The following is a 10,500-nucleotide window of genomic DNA, read 5'->3' as shown; positions in this document are numbered from 1 at the left end:
TTAAAATCCAGCCCAATGGTATTAGTACACGAATCTGCTCCACTCCCCACCTACACCATTTGAATAGAAGAGATTCCAAAAAGGTCTGATTTTCTAGTAACTAGAATCTTTGGGTAACCAAATGTACCATTTCCCAAAACTTTAAAAGGTTTAATTGGATACAAATACTTTTAATCACCTAAATGGAAAGTAGTTATTTATAGTTACATCAGTCACCATAGGCCAAATGGTTACTCAGTAATAGAAGGCCCCAAATCTTGTTGGCTTGCAGTGACGAAGATGCGCTCCTCACCCACATTATCTGTCCACCAGCGGTCAGTTCTGGCTTGGCTCCACTTTGTCTGCGTGCTATTGCCCAGACTGAGCAGTGGCCTCTTTCTGGGGCCTGCAGGAAGGAGAAGGGGGCCCTGGCACATAGCATCTTCCTCAGACTCAGCCTAGACTAGGAAAAGGAGAAACCCCTCTGTCCCCTCCACCAGCCTTACACATGCCAAACACCAAGCGACAACAGTGCACCACTGAGGGAGCTGAAAGGCATGGGTGAGGGACGCTGCTCTGCGGCACGTGGCACTGGGAAAGCTGAGAAGCGAGGGTGAAGGACATGCACTGAGAAAGCCCTGCAGCACCACAGCTCCCATCCTGAGCACAGAGGAACCACAGAAAGGACAAAACCCACGGCCGACTCAGGTCCCGACCAGACCTTCCCAGGCCGCCGCATCACTGGCCTGACGAGATCTGAGCCCATTTCCAGGAGTAAACAGTGTTTACTCAAGTCTCTGTTATTCCGCATGAGGTGCATGGTGTTCAATAAAAAAATTACAAAGACACAAAGAAAACAACCCATTGTCAAGAGAAAAAACAATTCAACAGTATCAAAACCAGAAAAGACACAAGTGCTGGAAATGAAAACAATTGTGGTTAATATGTAAAGAATTTAGAGAAAAAGGAATGTTAGGAAAGCATGTGAACAGTAGGAAATTTCAGCAGAGAGATGAAAATCGTAAGAGGCAAATGGCAACAGGAGAAATAAAAGATGCCTGTGTTGGCGATGAAGAATTCCATTGTCGGGCTCATCACTAAATGTGACACAGCCAAGGACAGAATCAGTGAATCTGAAGATGGATCAGTTAGAAATTACCCAAATTGAAACACAAATGAGAGACAGGTGAACACAATCAAATAAAACATACAGAAACAGAGCGTGGAGAGATGTGTGACAACATCGGTCCAGCATCTGTGAAACTGGAGTGGTAGAAGACAGACAAAGATGCAGGAAAAATATTTGAAGGGATAAAGCCCAAGAATTTCACAAAAAATAGCAAAGGACATCAAACCACAGATTCGAGAATCTCAGAGAGCCCCAAGCAGGGTAAAGAGTAAACACCCCACTTTGCTATCCTCTCAGGGATCCTGAGAAGCAGCCACAGAGAAGGTCCACGTGTCATAGGCGAGGGAAGACTGAGTTTTGTCCACACTCGTGTAGGTGACGGAGGCAGAGCCCTGAGGACTCCAAGGCCTTCGCTTCTCCTCCGACTGCATTGGTTTGCCACTCTCCACGTACCCGCGGTGCAGTCGTGGGCCGGTTCCTTAAATCTCATTCTTCCTCTTTAAAAGGAGTCTAACAATGCAGCGTTCCTTTCAGAAAATATATCAAGAGAGCCCAGCACAGAACTTGCATAATTCCATGCCCCACAGTCTGCATGACTTGGGTGTGGGGACCACCTGTGACTCTTCCGTCTCTGAGTCAGGGGCTGAGGCGAGCATGGGTTTCTTCTGTGCCGGGTCCCATATTTGTCTGAGGGTCCTGTGGGTCCTGTTCCTTGTCATGGCTGGAGGAAACGGGGACCAGGATAGAGCTTGCGTGGTGACTAACTTTGCGTCCTACATCTTTCAGCAGCTCCCTTCTTGTCAAGTTGGAGAATCATATTTTCTAGTGTATTTGCTTCCTGGGGGCGAGGATGGGAAAGAAGGGTTGGAACAAATTCTTTCTATCTTCACCTCCTCCCAAATCTTCCTGTTACACCTAAACTGTTGTTTTCTAAAACATAAAAACAGTAATTTCATTTATTTTTTCAATTTTTTTATTTATATACATATTTTTTCAATTGAAATTCACAATAGTTTACATCAATGTGAGATTTCAGTTGTACCTTATTTCTTGTCTGTCACCAGAGAAGTGCTCCCCTTCACCCTCTGCGCCCACCCCTTCCCCTGGGAACCACTGAAGTATTTTCTTTGTCCATGTGTTTGTTTATATTCCACATGTGAGTGAAATCACACGGTGTTTGTGTTTCTCTGTCTGGCTTATTTCGCTTAGCATAACACCCTCCAGGTCCATCCATGTTGTTGCAAATGGGATGATTTTGTCTTTTAATGGCTGAGCAGTGTTCCATATATGTATAGACCACATCTTCTTTATCCAATCGTCAGTCGATGGGTACTTAATTGCTTCCACGTCTTGGCTATTGTGAATAGTGCTGCAGTGAACATAGGGGTGCATATGTTATTTTGGATTGTTGTTTTCAAAGTGGTTGGGTAGATACCCAGGAGTGGGATCACTGGGTCATATGGTATTTCTATTTTTAGTTTTTTGAGGAATCTCCAAACCGTTTTCCATAGTGGCTGCACCAGTTTACATTCCCACCAGCAGTGTATGAGGGTTTCCTTTTCTCTACACCCTCTCCAACATTTATCGTTTTTGGTCTTGGTAATTATAGTCATTCTGACTGGTGTAAGGTGATATCTCATTGTAGTTTTGATTTGCATTTCCCTAATTATTAGTGATGTTGAGCATCTTTTCATGTGCCTGTTTGCCATCTGTGTATCTTTCCTTGAAAAAAATCTTTGACAAAGGAGCCAAGAACATACAATGGAGAAAGGAAAGTCTCTTCAATAAATGGTGTTGGGGAAACTGAACAGCTACGTGCAAAAGAATGAAAGTAGACCATTATCTTGCACCATACACAAAAACTAACTCAGAATGGATTAAATATTTGAATGTAATAACTGAAACCATAAACATCCTAGAAGAAAATATAGGCAGTAGACTCTGTGGCATTGGTCTTAGTCACATCTTTTCAAATACCATGTCTACTCGGATAAGGGAAACAAAAGAAAAAGTTAACAAATGGGACTACATCAGACTAGAAGCTTCTACAAAGCAAAGGAAACCATCAACAAAACGGAAAGACAACTCACCAACTGGTAGAAAATATTTACAAATCATTTATCAGACAAGGGGTTGATGTCCTAAGTATGTAAAGAACTCACACAACTCAACAAAACAAAGCACAAACAACCCAGTCAAAAAATGGGCAGCAGATATTAACAGACATTTATTTACTTATTTATTTTCTCCACTTTGCAGCAATGCTTGTTTTGTGTTTCTGAGCCTAAATGGGAGGATGTCAGGGGGCCCAAGAGATGCGCACAGAGAAGGGGGAAATGAGACCACGTCAGTCTATGTCACAGACCATCACCGTCATCACTGTTATGATCATTATTATTGAATCACTGTTAGTTTAATAAACAAACATTTCTTTATGGTTCCTCAAAGCAATCCATCCCCACTTTGTCCGTGAAAGCCCAGTAAAGCGGGTGTGGACACTGGCAGTCATCCAGCAAGCTCTGGATTATTCACGCTGTCTCTCCTGTATCCTCTAGCTCCCAGCTCCTGCCCCTTGGCTTGTGGGCTTTCCTGCCTCTCAGTTTTGGTTTCCCTGCCTGGGTTCTGAGCACTCCTACCCCTAATCCATCGACTCTTCCCTCCTGACTGTCTCAACCAGCACTCTCTGCCTTGTCCGCCCCCAGGGACCCGAACCTCAGCAAGGACCCTTCCCAGCAAGCACGCAGGCTCTTTTCAAGGGTGGGTGACAAAAGCACTGCAAAGGAACCAGGTTTCAACTTGCTCCAGCCAAAGTTTCTGTCTCTCCCTCTTTTCCTCTTTCTTTCTCTCTTAAAGAAGTCTGCTCCAAAGTATGCAAACATTTACTGTGACACATATTTCCCCTTCTGCATAAAAGAATATCAGCACGTTGGCTGACGCACGGGCCCATGTGTTCCTTCGCCAAGGTGTGATGAGCCTGGGAGCGACACACGCACCAGGCGTGGGGGTCCTGCCACGGTGCGGTGGGGGTGTTGCTGTCTTGTGAAACAGGTGCACGGAAGCCCATGTGACTAGGAGGCTCCGTGAAGTGAAACTGTGGTTACTCAGACCCACGGCTCCAACATGGGACTATCGGGTTCAGACTCGACTCTGTTTATTTAGCACCTTCCCTGTGAACTTAGTGGACCTTAGGACTTACTAAGTCACAAAACTCTTCTTGCAGAGTGAAAATTACACCCACAGAGTTGAGGACTCGAAGAAATCAGGTGGCCTTTCCACAGTGCTTGTTCTCAAATTTTAGCATCATGAGAACCACCTGGAACTGTTTCAACACAGATTGCTGGGCACGACTCCCCACCCCCAGGGTTCGGAGCAGCAGTCCTGGGGTGGGGCCGTATAATCCGCATTTCTAACATAGTCCCAGGTGACACTGCGGCTGGTCCAGGGACCACACCTTGAAAACCACTTTTCTAGCATGCAGGTGCACAGCACTGAGGTCTAAAGCCGTTGACTGAAGTATGAAACGTCAGTGCTGTCGGTCAAAACCAGGATGGCCAAATCAGCTGTTCTGCTCAAGAGGCAGGGACGGGGCGGAACCCTGGGTCCCACGCCAGGGAAGCAGAACAGCGATGGGGTGAGGAGCCAAGTCAAAGGGCTCGAGGGGACTGCCACAGGCATGTCCAGACTCCCCAGGGCCGCAGAGATGGGTGTCGGGGTGGGTCCATCAGGTCCATCTAGACGATTAGAGCGGTCAGGAGAAGATAACAATTTTCGACTTTTAAACATTCCACTCTTACTGTGGTTTGTGGGTGGTAAACTCAGTTTGTGCCAAGAGATAGGAATTGAAGACAGAAGTGTCCAGACAGCGTGTGCACGCGCATGTTAATAGGAACAGGTGAGGCTCCTTTCAGCTTATACATTGCATTCTTCTAATTTCCTAAGTGTGGGCTCCTCATTGGCCATGGAGGGGTTGCGTTCAGAAGTAGAGGCAACTGCCCGTGACGTGGAAGACCTCGCAATCTAGTGCGATCCGTCAGCCTGTCGGCGTGGTGGGCACAGAGGGAGGATTAGTCACTTCTAGTTTGAGAGAAGTGGTGTCAGAGAAGGCTTCACAGAAGAGGTGACACTTAAGTGCACCTGAAAGGTGAGCAGGAACATAGCTGGCAGGGACGTTTGAAGAAGGGCCTTTGTCTGATGTGTGGAGGGAAAATAATTTTCTCTTCCAGTGAGGGAATAACATCCTCCCTTAGACTCATTTCCACCCACATTGGAGGAAAACTAGTGTTTTGATTTTAAAAGACTTCCCAAACAAAGGCAACAGCATGGAGGGGAGGGCCATAGGAGCACACACACGGCGCAAAGTCAAGGTCTCCCTGAGCAGAAAGCATTTCGTTCTACCCTTCCCCCCTTCCTGCTGGCATCCCTCAAGGGAGCATTTCATGCACAGCTGTCGAATTTCCTGAATTCCACTGTGTTTGCACAAACTTCTGAGAGTCAGAGGGTAAAGCAAAGGAAGTTTTGTACCTTAGAGGCATCCTTTTTCCTTCCACAGACAGTATGTTGTTTGGAAGAATTAGCTGTTGGTATTAATAGTATAAAATATAATAATTACTATGTGCATTGCTTTATAATCCCACTAATGGACTTGTGTTGGTCTGCTTGGGCTGCACTAACAGGAATCCGCAGACAGGGTGGCGTAAACAACAGAAATTGGTTTCTCACGGTTCTGGAGGCTGGAGGTCCAAGATAGGGGCAGCAGGGCAGTTTCCAGTGAGGCCTCACTTTCTGGGCTGTGGGCCCCCTTCTCACTGTGTCCGCGCGTGGCCTGTCCTCCGTGCACACGTGGGGAGAGAGTGGTCTCTGAGCTCTCTTCTTATAGGCACTAGGCCTATTGGACTAGGGCCCCGCCCTTGTGATCTCATTAACCTCAATCACCTCCATAAGGGCCCTAGCTCCAAGTGCAGTCACTGTGGGAGTTGGGGCTTCAACATACGGATTTTAGGGCAGAACAATTCAGCCCGTAATAGGACCATAAGAAACTCAGGGTCAGACGGCTTATTCAGTTTATTTTATTTTCCCTGCATTTCCTCCCTATTTCCTGGTACACACAGGTCATTTGACTTGGATGGAATTAAGTGTCCTCTCTCGGAAAATCTTCCCAACAACATACGAGACAGGCAGGGGAACTGTTATCGTCACCCCAAATTCATACATGAGTAACCACGGCTCACAGTAAGCACACAGAACACGCCAGGCGCTGTTCTGAGCTCTGCGTGAATTCACCAGCGTGATTCCCATTTTAGGAGTGAGGAATTGAAGCCCAGCAGGGTTAAATAATTGCCCATGATGACATCTCTGAAACGGCAGAACCAGTAGCCAACCCCAGTGGCCTGGCTCCAGGGCCCACGCTCGTCCTCTCTCTGTCGCTTGTCCTCCTCCGGGGGCCACAGAAGCCATATGTCCTGCCCCGGATTTCTTATTTGGCACCTGTGTTAGTTTTCTAGGCTACCATAACAAGTTACCATAGACTTGGTGGCTTAAAGCTACACAAATTTATTCTGTCACAGTTCTGGAAGCCAGAAGTACAAAATCAAGCCCTTGGCAGGGCCACACTCCCTCCTGAAGCTCCAGGGGAGGCTCTCCAGCTTCTGGGGGCTCCAGGCCTCCCTGGCTTGTGGCTGCATTGCTCCAGCCTCAGCCTCTTGTCTTCATCTGCCTCTTCCTCTCTCTCTCTCTCTCCTCTGGGCACCTCTTGTAAGGACACTCATCACTGTACTTAGGGCCCCACCTGGATAGCAGGACGGTCTTAACTCAAGACCCTTAACTTAATTACATCTGCGAAGACATTTTTTTCCAAATGAGGTCACATCCACAGGTCTAGTGGCTTGGATGTGGATGCATCTCTTGGGGGTACCCTTCAGCCCACTGGAGCACCAGGACCCGGCCACGATCCAGCACGCGGGGTGCCATCGATGCCTTCTCTGCTGAGCACGTCCTTCCTGGAACTGGCCCCCTTGCATCCTCCTCAGTCTCCTCCAAAGGGGCACGTGGTCCCCACCACGTAAAGCACGGCCGGCCCTCGGGCACACTAGCCCAAGGGACCCAAGGATAGCAGCCCTGAAGAGTGTGGGCGTGGGACGGAGCGAGAAGAGTGACAGAAGCAGACTCTTTAAGAGTGGCTGCTCTTGGCAGCTGCATTTCCCAGCAGGGCCGGCACGAGCGAGGTGAGCCAGGCGCCCCGGGCACAAGGCCTGGGAGCCGGCGCTGCAGGGCCAGAAAGTGAGGCCTTGGTGAGCCCTGGGCCAGGCTGCCTCACCCCTCTCACCTGTCCCGGCCCCGCCTCCCTGCACGCACACTGGACAGTCGGAGGAGCTCGGTGTGGAGAGAGAGGAGCAGGGAAGAGAACACAGACCTGTAGGGAAAGCAGCGGGGGAGCAGAGTCCAGGGCGTTGAGCCCCGGCTCTCTTCTCCTGGAGCCTCGGAGGATTTCTGTAATTTGCTCTATGAGATGCTCCAGTGACCACATTAATTAAGATATTAATTTATACGTATGGTACTTAAGCTTTCTGGGTTGGGTTTCTGTCATTTGCAACCAGAAGAATTCCAACACAAAGCCCGAGGTCTTTCCACTCCCGATTGCTTCCTTTCCTGTTATTTCCTGAGATGAGGAGACTGAGGCAGAGAAAGGATGCGATGCCTGTGAAGCCGCGACCCAGACAGCGGGCGCCCAGGTCCCTCTGCGCCGACCCTGGGCGGCGGCCAGGACCTCTCTGCGTGAAGCTGGCTCCCGCGTCGCTTCTTCATAGAACGTGAGTCTCCTGTCCTTTCAGCGTGGGGACAGAGAGCTGCTTTAGTTGATGATTTAAGAAAGTCCGCGCCAGGATCTGACTCGCTTTCCCACAGGGCGCCGGGAGCGCGGGCCTCCTGTGGCTTCTGCTCTCCATGCTGCTCCTGGCCCATCGTGGCTTCGAGCGCACCTGCCGCCACATTGAATAGGCTGTTCTCAGAATTTCAGAGAATCGAGGCAGAAATAATTAGCATGGACTAGTTAACACTTCTTATTTTAGCTTCTCAGAAAGAGACATGAAATCTTTCCGCAAACCCTTGGTCTCACTCTGATCTCGTGGGAGCCCTCCTCGTGTGGGACCCAGAGAATCAAATGTCCCAAATCGGCCACCTAACACTGCGCGGCTTCGTCCTCCAGAACAGAACTCGAGAGGAAAAGGAAAGGAATCAGAGAATGGACCGCGTGAGGCCAGCGTCCTCGTCCCGCTGGCTGGGAAGGGCTCGGCTTGTCTGTGGGCACTGCCGCCCTGGGAGCAGTGACACTGGTTGCCAAGTGCTTAGGGCAGCTCTGTCCCGGAACGTTCCACAGTCCCTCATTCAGCCCTCACCGGCCTCCCACTGGTAGATGCACAGCCCATTCTACAAGTGAGGACGCTCCAGTTTAGAGAAGAGGAAGCAGCTGCCCCGCCACCGACCTGGATCCGGGTGAGGTGCCACGAGGCCCAGCCCTGTGCTGCTCCGAGGCACCAGATGGGGCCTGTGGTCCCCACTTCACGAGCATTTAGCCTCTACCCCGAGGGCGAGGGGAGGGGTCCTGGGATCTGCAGGGTTCCTGGGCTTTCCGAGGATTTGTTATCTGCCTGCACTGGTGTCAGAGGAGCAGAGGAATCTTCTGCTCAAAAGCAGCTGAGAATTTCTTTCTGGCTCCAAAGCCAGACCCAGCACCGGTTGCCTCAGCCCGATATGTATTAAGTTAATAAATTTTTCCCTGTCTATCCTCCTGTTGGAGCTGTTACTGCATTTTTCTTCCTTTGCTAAAAGTTGAATGTATTTTCATTCTCAGCCCTTTCCATGAGGCCAGTGGCCAGTGGCTCTTTCGTCATTTCCCCTGGGCTTTCCTGTTTCCCGAGCTTGCTCATCACACAACAGGGTGGAAAGATCTAGAATGGGGATCAGAAGACTGGGCTCTCAGTGGCACCCTCCCCAGACTGTATGACTCCTAGCGGGTCCCTCCCACCCTCTGAGCACAGCGTCCTTGTCTGTAAAGTGAGGAGTCGGGTTTCAGAGCCTCCAGGGTGAGCCCTCAGCCAGGCCAGCTGCTGCGATCTGCAGGACCTTCTCCATGTGTCTGGGACACTGCTCCTTCCCCATCCTCTGCCCTGGGGAAGCGTCTCAAGCCATCTCTCCCAGGGGAGAGGAGAGTTAGCTTCTTCCTCACCCTGCAGAATCCACAAACACAGTGTGGTAGAAATAGAGATGCAGAGACACAGAACGTGTCCTCGGTGCAAGGACAGGCAACGAGGACTCAGGGAGGGGCCTCCCTCACCTGGCAGGAGAGGTGTTAAAGGAGTTCACCCGGCGAGGTCGTCTCCAAGCTAGGTCTGCAGAGCGGGTAACAGGGTGTTCGTGGGCCCAGATTCTGCTGTCGGCTGATCTAACATCAGTCCAGACTTGAAGAAGCAGCGGCTGAACGACCTTGAACAAGTTACTTTACCTCTTGGTGTCTCCTTTTCTTCCCCTGTAGGGTGGGGATCACAACGCTGCGTTCATAGGATGGGTAGGAAGAGCAGATGACATTCATCATTAAAGACCTACAGGCGCCTACCACGTGCCAGGACTGACGCGGGTCCAAGAACACTGTGAAGAAAGATAAAAATTCCACGTAATCAGACAGTCCGAGACACAATCCTAACTCTCTGCGTGTATTAACTCCTCTGACACTCTCTTCGGCCCTCTGACGGAGGCCTGTCATCATCTACCATTATTCGTACTTTGGAGACAAGGGATGGGCCTCAGAGAGCATCACTGATTGGTCCCCGCTGGCATAGCCGGTAGGTGGCGGATCCTGAACTCCAGCCTGGCTCTGACCCAGAGTCTTTTCGCTGAGCATGGCCTCACCTGCCCCTGCCCACCTCACCACAAGCTCACTGCTGCCTCCACACAGGACCATGGGCCGGCTGTCAGGACAGTGGGGACACAATCAGACAGCAACCACCAATGTAAAGTCACCGCTGACCCCAGGGCTGACCCAGACCCAGGCCTGGCCCATTAGAATGCTGCGTCTCCCTACCCCGAGAGATTGGCTCAGTGATGTACACATGACCCAAAATGGCCCTGGAACTTCCGCTGGAACAGATGAGAAAGGTAAGCTCTTTCTCAGGGTTGCTGACTGCTGACATGGCAGCATGTAAGCCTGGAGCTGTTGGTGGCACGAGACTGAAGCCAACCGAGGAGGAGCCAGAGCCACAAGACCCTGAGGACAGGGCCACAACCATCCTTGTGTCACGAGCCATTCAAAGCCTTTTGTTTAAGACCGTTTGGCTTGGGTTTCTCTCTCTGGCAACCAAGAGCCTGACCAGCACACTCAGGAAACCACACATAATGTGCTC

The 10,500-nt window shown here is 50.1% G+C and overlaps 1 long non-coding RNA gene across 1 annotated transcript in view; it reads right to left on the bottom strand.

Moving 5' to 3' along the window:
• Positions 1-2,063: 2,063 nt before the first annotated feature.
• LOC139079038 (uncharacterized) overlaps positions 2,064-10,500 on the bottom strand; it is a 35,834-nt gene continuing 27,397 nt past the window's right edge. Inside the window, exon 2 of the long non-coding RNA XR_011532297.1 lies at positions 2,064-9,748. This is a non-coding gene — a long non-coding RNA (uncharacterized lncRNA). The remainder of the gene's footprint in view (positions 9,749-10,500) is intronic.

Source organism: Equus przewalskii, chromosome 24 (assembly GCF_037783145.1).
Source record: "Equus przewalskii isolate Varuska chromosome 24, EquPr2, whole genome shotgun sequence".
NCBI classification, from domain to species: Eukaryota; Metazoa; Chordata; class Mammalia; order Perissodactyla; family Equidae; genus Equus; species Equus przewalskii.
This window is presented reverse-complemented; position numbering and strand designations above follow the sequence as displayed.